Genomic DNA, 10222 nt, shown 5'->3' with positions numbered 1-10222 from the left:
ACCTGGTGCTTCTGGCAGGTGGCTGGGGCGGGGGGGGGGGGACTGGCACTACGGGGCATCCCTGCTCCCCTGGAGTTGCTGAATAGAATCTTGGAGGTGGAAGAAACCTGCCGGCTCATCAGCCCAAAGTCCTCCGTTTCAGGATAAGAAAACTCAAAGGGAGAAGCTCAGGAGCTCTCCCGACTGAGCAAAGCCAGGGTGCAGGTGCAGGGCGGGGGTGGGGGGGGGCTGCCGCCCCTGGGCTGCCACCCCGGGGCCCCTCCACCGCACTGTCCAGCTGCCACCTCTCCCGTGTCTCCCTCTCTACAGGCAGCTGCTTGGGTGGTGCTCCTAGGAACGGCCTGGGTTCAAATCCCGCCTCTCGACCTACTGGCTCCGTGAGCGTCGGCAGGTTTCTCGAACCTCTCTGTGCCTGCACCTCGTCGTGTGTGGAATGGGAGAAGCAGCAGTGCCTGCCCACCTTCCAGGGCCGTTCTGAGGACAAGCGAGCACACGCTGAGCTGTGCCAGCACAGAGGCCCCACGCACAGGAGCTCTCTTCTCTTCTCGTCACCACGGCGTATGCGGGACAGTCTGCGCTGGGCCACGTCACAGGCAACAAAGCTCTCTAACTCTTTTCCCATAGTAGTTACCTATCGCCACGTCAGGATCCAGGCACGGGGGATCTTCTGCTCAGGGCCACACAGGGCTGTAAGCAGAGTGTCTGCTGGGCTGTGGTCTCATCTGGAGCTCGACCGGGGAAGACTCTGTTCCCAGGCTCACTCCGGTTGCTGGCAGAATTCAGTTCCTCGTGGCTGCCGGATGGAGGGCCTGACCTCTCGTGGCCATCGGGTGGATGCCGCCCACAGCCCCCGCCACGCGAGCTTCCCCATTGACCTTCATGGGCAGTCTCTGGAGCGAGTCTGACAGCCAGCCAGAGTCTAACAGAACACGACCCAGTCAGGGACAGGACGTCTGTCACCTTCGCCATCTTCTGTTAGTTGAGAGCGGGTCACGGGTTCCGCCCACACTCGGGGACCTCACACAGGGTGTGTTTACCAGGAGGCCGGGAGCATGGGGCCACCCTGGAGTCTGTCAGCGGCACCTCCTTCCACCCTTAGGATCCCCCCACCCCACTCCAGTGCACCCCAACCCCACCGCCCGCCCAAGTGAAATTCTCATGCCCCCGGCACACAGGCGGGTGTCGTGGGAGCCCACCCACATGCTGCTGATCTCAGGGGACTCCTTCCTTCCCTGATCCCTCCCTTCCATCTGCAGAATCAAGGTCTGGGTCAGCTAGTGGGCACTTGCGGGCAGTCATGCGTGGGGCACCTACTACGAGCCAGACGGGGGATGGGGTGCAGGCCGAGGTCTGGTACAAACAGGGAAACCCCGTATAAAAAGCCCAGGGGGGTGGGCAGCTGGCCCCGAGCCCCCCATTCTTGCTGCCCCCAGACCACAGACCCCTTGCTTGCCTAGCACACAGACCCCTCAACAGCCCAACATTCATGGTTGCAGAAAACATTAAAACAAAGATCCATAGATGGAAGTTGGAGCTTCCCAGGCTGTAGCCGGGCCCCAGGCCAGAGGGCACCCGCCGGACCCCATGGGCAAACAGATGGGGACAGTCAAATGGACCGCTTGGCCCAGGCAGGCCGGACGGGGCTGGGCTGGCTGGCAACAGGCAGGAGGGCCCCACGGTCAGCCCGGGCGGCAGGGAGCCGTGTGCAGGATGGGGTGTCCTGGGGCCCAGACCCCCACCGTGAGATGTCTCAGGACCAGGACCAGGGCTGCGAGGCACAGGTGGCTCGTGAAAGCAACGACAGGGTTCAGGTCTGTGGAGGCGGCCAGCCACCCACAAAGCAGCATCCTCGGAGGGCTCCCGCCAGCCCTATCCCCAGACCTGGCCGGCCAGGGGCAGGAGGGCCCAGGCAGGAGGGAGGAAGGCTTTGGTGCTGGGTTCGAGCCCCGGGAGCAGCATATCCAGCGAGCCTCAGTTTCTCCATCTACAAATTAGGGGCTTGGTGGTATCTCACCCCTGGGACAACATAAGGACAACACAAGGAAATGAGACAGAGGAAGCTTTCACTGAAAGGCAACTGAAATAACCGAAGGTAAAAAAAAAAAAAAGAGAGAGAGAGAGAGAGAGAAAAGGGGGCGCCTGGGTGGCTCAGTGGGTTAAGTGTCTGACTTTGGCTCAGGTCATGATCTCATGGTCCATGGGTTTGAACCCTACCTCGGGCTCTGTGCTGACAGCTCAGAGCCTGGACCCTGCTTTGGATTCTCTCTCTCTCTCTCTCTGTCTCTCTCTCTCTCTTTCAAAAATAAACATTAACATTTTTTTTTGATAAATAAAAAGTAAAAGAAAATGATCTGGTCTGTTCTGTTCCTTGAAGACCTAGAACTCCCCCAGGGAAGATGCCTGGTCAGAGCCCATGATTCGACCAGAAGGGGCCCCTCCCTGGGCCTGGAGGGCACCCCCAGTTACCCGCCTGGTGCTCCGGCCGCGGAGCACGTCGCCACCACACAAAGTTTAGCGCGCCCTCAGAGTCGGACATTCTGCCTGCTGGAAAGTTCCCTTATCTTTAAATCCGACTCTGGGGGTATGAAAGTCACAAATGTGGCGGCTGCACCTCTGAGTCGTCAGCGGGGAAACACTGTTGGGGCTGGAACGAGGGCAGACGGAGGTTTCCAAAGATCGGGGTGGGTTTCCTTAAGCCTCTCAAACGTTCTCATTTCATGACCAGCTGACCTGCCCATGAAAGTGACACTTTTCCCAAGGAAGCATCGCGCACAACTAGGGCGAGGCTAATCGCCCGCCAACGCCCTCCATCACCGCTGTGGGCCTGTTGCCCACAGCCCCGCCGGCAAGGGAGGGCCCCCGTCCCCTCCCGGTGACCACGGTGTTTGTTTCTTTGAGTTCCTACCAACAAACCGTGGGCTGCTGATTTTCTTAGCCACGCCCAAGGCCAAGGGATGTGCCGAGCAGCCTCACGGGCTGACGAAGGCCAGAGGCATTGGGGTACCAGGTTCCAGAAACCCAGCCCCTCTGCCCCAAGGTGCTTCTGCCTCCCACCGCTAGCAACAGCCTGTACCTCGCCCCGACCAACCCCCCCCCGCCCCCCGCTGCCAGGCTCTGGGCCTGATGTAAGAGATCTGGCATCCCCACGGGGACCTCTCAAGTAGGTGTTCTTATGTCCATTTTGCACACAGAGAAACTGAGGCCTCGGAGAGGTGAGGCGCCAAGATCTCACCTCTACAATGTGGGGGAGCAGGGTTGAACCCATGTCCGTCTGGCTCTGGCATTTGTCCCCTTAGCTCAAGTCACCAAGAGATGTTCAGCACCGGCTGCCTGCACGGCCACAACAAGAACAGACAAGGGCAGGCACAGTCCCAGTGAGGGAACTTGCAACATGGCCAGAGGAATGAATGAGTGAGCGAATGAATGAATGTGGGGCCTCTGAGGCAAGGTGATTGATTGCAATTTCCTGGCCTGGAACCCTAGCTGCTCTAAGCTGGCAGAACCCCAACACTGCTTTGGGATCTGCCTGAGCCTGAGAACGGGGGATGTGCAGGTGGCACATTTTGGGGATCAGGCCCAGAAAGAGGGACCAGGGAGAGTAAGAAAGGGCAGGAGGCTGAAGCAATCTGTGGTCCATCCCCAGCCAGGGACCCCTGAAAAGCACGCAGAGTGCGCCTCACACACAACGCCAAAGGATGGGGGAGGGGAGGCTATACCCACCGGCTCCCATCCCCCATGGTCAAGGGAGGCTACAGAGGGGTTAACTCCTTCACCTTGCTAGGCCTGTGGGTGAGTCAGGTGACTGAGCAGCAAAGACAGCCCAGCAGAGAAGCCCAGAGGAGAAAGGACCGACCTGAGGGCGGCCAAGGGGAGGTGCTGTCGGGACCCACCTGCACTCAGCCAGCTTTCACAGAAAGGGCCACAGTATAAAGGGTGGAATGATGGGAAGCAGGACACAAGAAGGCCTGTCTGTGCACCAGTTCATTCTGTCAGTGTTTACACAACCAGAATCGGGGAACACAGTGATGGATGTTCTCCGCACGTGTTCTTATATCTTCTCTAGGAAAATCCCCCTCTCAGATTTGAAGGCGAATGGACCTGGCACATGTAGATGCTCAACAAATAGATGAGGGAGGTGGATGCATGGATGGATGGATGGATGGATGGATGGATAAATGGATGAACATGTGGGTAGGTGGATGGATAGATGAATGGATGGATGGGCATGTGGGTGGATGGATGGATGGATGGATGGATGGATAGATGAATGGATGGGCATGTGGATGGATGGATGGATGGATGGATGGATGGATGGGCATGTGGGTGGATGGATGGATGGATGGATGGATAGATAGATGAATGGATGGGCATGTGGATGGATGGATGGGTGGATGGGCATGTGGATGGATGGATGGATGGATGGATGGATGGATGGTTGGATAGATGAATGGATGGGCATGTGGATGGATGGATGGGTGGATGGGCATGTGGATGGATGGATGGATGGATGGATGGATGGATGGATAGATGAATGGATAAATGGATGGGCATGTGGGTGGATGGATGGATGGGCATGTGGGTAGGTGGGTAGATGAATAGATGGATGGATGCATGGGCATGTGGATGGGTGGATGGATGGATAAACTGATGGGCATGTGGGTGGATGGATGGATGGATGGGCGGGAATGTGGGTAGGTGGGAGACAAACGGATGGACTAATGGATGGGTGGACATGTGGTGGAGCCCAGATTCCTTCTGCTGCTATGGCTCACCCACCTCTGCACTGGCAATGGGTCCAACAAACAATATGGGATCCTAGGCAGGTTACAGCTAGAAAACCAGCCAGACATGCTGAGAGGAACCTTTGTGTCAGATGCACTGGGGAGGCTGGGAGGTGGCTCCCAGCCAGGAGACATAAGCTGTCTCCTAATGGCTTGGCAAGAAAGCCTACCAGCTCTGGGGTACATGGGCCAGTGTCTGAATCCTGGCTCCCTTCCCTTTTAAGGTGGCTTGTCCGAGTCTTGGTTTTCCCACATGTAAATGAGGATCATAGCAGCTCCCACCCTTGGCCATGTCAACTGCAATAGTGTCCCCCTGGAGGGAAACCGCCATCACGTGCTAAACCTGGAAGCCCCTTCTCTGGGTGAAGAAACCCCCAAATGGAGAAAGTTCTTGAAGTTCCCAGCCAAGGCTGATACTTCTGATTAAGGTGATGGAGTCAGGCTTGGAGTGAGCAGGGCCATGGGATTGGTGGCCCCCAGCTGTGTCTCCTGATATCACAGTCTGTTCCAAGACGCACAGGGACTCTCAGAAAGACCCCAAAGCCAAATCTTGGCTCGCCCTGTATTCTGAGAACACTTCCAGATGTTGACCGTCTGTGGACGGAAGGGGTCTGCATCACCAAGGAGCATTCCCAGGAAACAGGGTGAGCTGTCCACTCCCCAGAGGGAATATGCTAAAGAAGAGAACAAGACCCATGCTTCTTGGGAGGGAGGAGGGAAGAAGGAGTTGATGGAGTGGTTGGCTGACCCATCAGTCAGTAACTTAGTAACTCACAAGCTTGAAGCCTGGTCCACCAACACCTACACAACGATAGCCCCTACCTGAGGTCCCGCTTCCTTTTTTAAAAACATTTTTTGATGTTTATTTATTTTTGAGAGACAGAGTGTAAGCAAGGGAGAGGCAGAGAGAGAGAGGGAGGCACAGAATCCGAAGCAGGCTCCGGGCTCTGAGCTGTCGGCACAGAGCCCGACGCGGGGCTCGAACTCACGGACCGCGAGATCATGACCTGAGCCGAAGTCGGCCGCTCAACCGACTGAGCCCCCCGGGCGCCCCAAAGTCCCACTTCTAATACCCGCGTTTGGGTTCGTCCTCCCCTGGGCCAGAATGAATCACATCACTGTCCCGCCCAAAACCTTCATGGACCCCCAAGATCCACAAAACAAAATCTACAGACCTCCTTCAGACAAAGCCCTGAAACTGAGCCTGAAACTGAACCCCCAAAACCCCTTGCCCACCACCCCCATTATACCCTACTCCAGCGATCCTGGAGAAGTTCCCTTGGTCAGGCCTCCGTTCACACTGTCCCCCCGGCCCTGGTGCCCTCCCTCCCATCCACCATGCGTCCAAGTCCTGCTTCCAGAAGAAATTACATCCATCAAGAGTCACGTTTAAGGGACTAGGTCAGGTAATGGGAACACAGTAATCATGGCATCTTTACTAAAAACAAAAACAAAAACAAAATGAAACAAGAAACCAGAAGTCTATTGAATGATAAACACACCGTGGCCTCAATTTTGTGTTTGTTTTTCAAGTATATCCACGTGCGGAACCCCCTGGAGCCCGCCAGACCGGCTTCATTCATCAGTTCATCATCAGGGATCCCTTCATTCAGTGAATCCTCCCTGCTTCGGGCAGACGTTCTGGAAAGTCCGTGGGCTCCCACCCTGAGGGTTCCGTGGCTACAAGTGCTGTTCGCAGCCCCAGGAACAGATGATGAGGGTCGGCTGTGGATCGAGTGGCGCTCAAGGGCCCGGAGTAAGTCACCGGGGGCAGAGGCCATGAACTGGAGCCAACCCAGTGGCCAAGCGCCATAGCTGTGGCTCTTCCCCAGCCTCTCTGAGCGTCAGTTTCCCTGCCCGTGGAAGAGGTCGCAGCGGCCCCTGTCTGTGAGGGAGGGCGGCTGTGGGGTGGGAGAGGGCGGAGCCCGTGGCAATCTGGTCTCAGCCAGCACGGTGGTGTGGACAGCAGCAATGGGACGGCAGGCCGACCCTCTCAGAGACCGCAAACTGAGGAAATCTCCGCCCATTTCCTTCAGTCCTGTTGGCAACGGATGTCCTCTGAGTGTCGCGGGGCTGCGGTAACAAAGAACCCCACACCTGGTTGCTTAAAACAATAGAGACTGATTCTCTGACGGTCCGGAGGCCAGAGATCTGAAATCAAGGGTGGGCAGGGCCCCGCGCCCTCCGGATGCTCTCGGGGAGGGTCCTTCCCGTGCCCTACAACTTCTGGGGGCTCCGGACATCCCCGGGCTGCGGCCGCATCGCTCACATCTCTGCCCCGATCTCAGGTGGTCTCTGTGTGTGCGTGGGTCTTCACCTCTGTCCTTTATAAAGACACTCGTTGGATTTGGGGCCCTCCCTAAGCCACGATGATCTCGTCTCAAGACCCGGACTTTAATTACATCTGCGGCAAAGACCCTACTTCCAAATAAGTTCACGTTCTGAGATGCGGTGGGTATGAATTTGTGGGGGGGGGGGGGGGGAGGGACACGATTACCCCAGTCCAGACGGCCAGGCAGGGGTGGACAAGTGGTCCACTCCATGCATCCTGGAGTCAGGGAGGGACTCTCCTCTCCCGCTGGGCGCTGAGGCCCCCTCCTGGCCCACGGATGCTGTCGCCTCCGGCTCCACGGGTCCCCGTGGCCCATGGAGCGCACACGTGCCACGCTCAGCCCGGCCTGTTACTCCCGACCTCCCTCTAAGAAAGGAATCAGACAGACCCAGAGTGGAGGAACCCGTGAAAACGCCAGAGAGGTGCCAAGTGGAAATCACAGGGAAGGGCAAGTGTCCACAACATGCCCACCGCCTAGAAAGAATGGAGGTCCGCTGCATCAGGAAGGGAAATCAAGGCGGGCATCACGGCGTCGAGGAGCCTCGGGGGTCATCCCTCACGGGAGAGCAAGGCTCCTCCAGGGGGGTCTGGTAGGTGAAGGTCACCCCAGGTGCCAAGCCGCCTGGGCAACGTGCTGGGGGCTGGGACACTGGATGTATAGAGTGTCAGGGAGACAGAGGGAGAAGAGTGCAGATAGAGACCAGGCCACCATTTGGCCGGTGGGTGGGGACAGCACGGGGAGACAGGCCAGGAGGCGACGAGCCACGCTGCTGCCACCAACCTCCGGTCCCCAGCAGGGAGGCCAGGAGAGATGATCCTCCTTGGGGGACCAGAGTCGCCTGCAGCCGGGGTGGGGGTCCTCGAGCCGCTGGGCAGAAGGTCAGCACACAGATCGCCTCCTGGAGACAGGTCCTGGCTCAGAGACACGGACCCCGGTCACACGCGGAGCACGGCCACGACAAATATTTCACCGGGAGACCCTCCAGGAGGGGGAGAAATGCCCAAAGCTCCCTTTGTCCTAAAACGTTAATGTCCAATTTTAAATTGGGTCGGGGGACGGAGGAGGGGAAGAGAGGAAGGCGGGGGCGGGGAGCCATCACTGGGCATCATTCATAAGCCACACACTGGGCCCTTCATCGGGCCCCAAACTCACCCTTGTGGCTTTACGCAAAGATTTATTGAAGCCCCAGCATGGGCTCATTTATTTTCCTCCAAACCGATTTGAAAAGACCGTTTGCATCTGCCCTGGAGGGGGAAAAAAAACACAACAAAATGTGCCTATTTGGCAAACTTTGTTTGAAAAATCTGCTTGTCCCCAAAGAAGCGACTGCGTGTTTCGTCGGGGCCAGGGGCTGTGCGTGTTGGGGAGGGGATGGTTGGGGTTCGGTCCTTCCCTATCATCTGCTGGCCAGAGAAAGCATCCAGAGAGCACAAACTCAGACATCCTTTCTTGCATAAAGGCTGTTACACTGGGGTCTTTTGCTCCAAGATCAAGCTCTCCTTGGGGCTTTATGTAGCCCCCCATAGGGGCAGCTGTGCCCGGGCAGCTGTGAAATGCAAAGAAAAGTGTAAAGCTGAGTGGGGGAGGAAAAGGCAATAGGAATGTCAAACATCAGCTGACCTTGAGAAAGGGGTGACATTTCCATTTACTCTCCCCAGAAAAGAGAACAAATCCGTGAATCCACTCTGCCTCTTCTTCCTATCCATAATATACAAAGAGTTCTTGTAAATCAACAAGAAAAAAAACACATTAATGGAAGAGTGGGCTAAGGATACAGTTGGGTAATTCATCAAAGGAAAATAGGGTCCATAAACACAAGGTAACAGAACGTTGAATTTTGTCAACGATCAAAGAAATGCAACGTCCCGCATAGACGGCAAAAGTGCCATTTTGCTCTTAGCGCACTGGCCAAGGCGCGGAAGAATGTTAACGCCAGGCTGGTGAGGGCTGGAGAGCAGAGGCACAGCTGCGGGACCTAACGTGGGTCCCCCCCCCCCACCCCTTCCCGGCCACACGCCTCTCCAGCCCAGACCCGGGCGTGCTCTCTGACCCGCCTCACGTCTAGGACTCGAGGTCGTGCCCGGGGGGGGTTGGCTCCGGGGGTCCAGGTGCCAAGCCTCATCTAAGCAAGCGAGAATGGCTCGTCCCCGTGGCCTCCAGCCCTCAGCACAGGCAGCCGGGCGGGCAGAATGTCGCGGCTGCGAGCCTCTCCCGGACGGAGCGTCCGCTCCTGGCCTCGTGGCGGCAGAGACGCGTGCTGGAAGCGGTGGGTGGGAGCCCCGGGGAAGAAACCAGCTGCAGGTCAGGAAGGAAGCCCAGGCAGTCAGGACCTGCCTTCGGGACTGAGGAGCCTGCTCGCTGGGGGCCGATGAGCAGAAGCAAGCTGGGGTTTCCCCCCAAAGCAGACCCGCTCCCAGACACGTGCAGCAGCCTCGGCCCGCTAAACCCGGAGTCGCCCACGCCTGGAAAAGTGAACTCAGAGCATCGGCCTGGAAGGTCCCCCGGAGAATGCCCTGGCCGCCAGGTGGGGAAGCTGAGGGCGGAGGTTCACCCATTAGCTCTGGATGTTGGTGCACACAGAAGGCCCCCGACACTTGCTCGTCGAATGAGTGTGTTGGTTGCACCTTCCCTTCTCCCCCACTAGGGGGATGGCGGTCTGCTTGCCTCTGAACCCCCCTCACCACCTCTCCCCAGTGCCTAGCACAGGGCCCGTATACAGGAGGCGCCAAAGCTGCCTGCTGACTGCGGGGTCCTGGTGAAGGGAGCCGCACGCGGCCAGGGCCCCTGGCCACACAGCGGGACTTTCAGGGGGGTCTGCAGCACTTCCCGCAGCCCCACCCGGGTCCCAGCACCGTCCCCCGGGACACGTGTCTGCAGGAGAGCATAATTATTTCTTTTCAAGGGAGGACTCTGCCATCAAAAGATGAACGGATAAGACGCGGCCCATCCCTACACTGGAATATTATCCGACTTACGAAGGAAGGAAGGGAATTCTCACACAGGCTGCACCACCCAAGATCCCTGAGGACATTGTGCTGAGTGAAAGATGCCAGTCACAAAGGACAGACCCTGGGACTCCGCTCATATGAGGTCCCTAGAGCCGTCAGA

General features: G+C 57.7%; 1 long non-coding RNA gene across 1 annotated transcript; it reads right to left on the bottom strand.

Moving 5' to 3' along the window:
• Positions 1–6338: 6338 nt before the first annotated feature.
• LOC131488294 (uncharacterized) lies at positions 6339–9100 on the bottom strand. Its single transcript, XR_009250149.1, has 3 exons — positions 8735–9100; positions 8267–8358; positions 6339–8131 (listed from the first exon to the last, which is right to left on the bottom strand). It is a non-coding gene; the product is annotated as an uncharacterized LOC131488294 (long non-coding RNA).
• Between the last annotated feature and the right edge of the window lie 1122 nt (positions 9101–10222).

This window comes from Neofelis nebulosa, chromosome 10, assembly GCF_028018385.1.
Source record: "Neofelis nebulosa isolate mNeoNeb1 chromosome 10, mNeoNeb1.pri, whole genome shotgun sequence".
Lineage (NCBI taxonomy): Eukaryota > Metazoa > Chordata > Mammalia > Carnivora > Felidae > Neofelis > Neofelis nebulosa.
The sequence above is the reverse complement of the archived record's forward strand: the minus strand, read 5'-3'. Positions and strand labels throughout refer to the sequence as shown.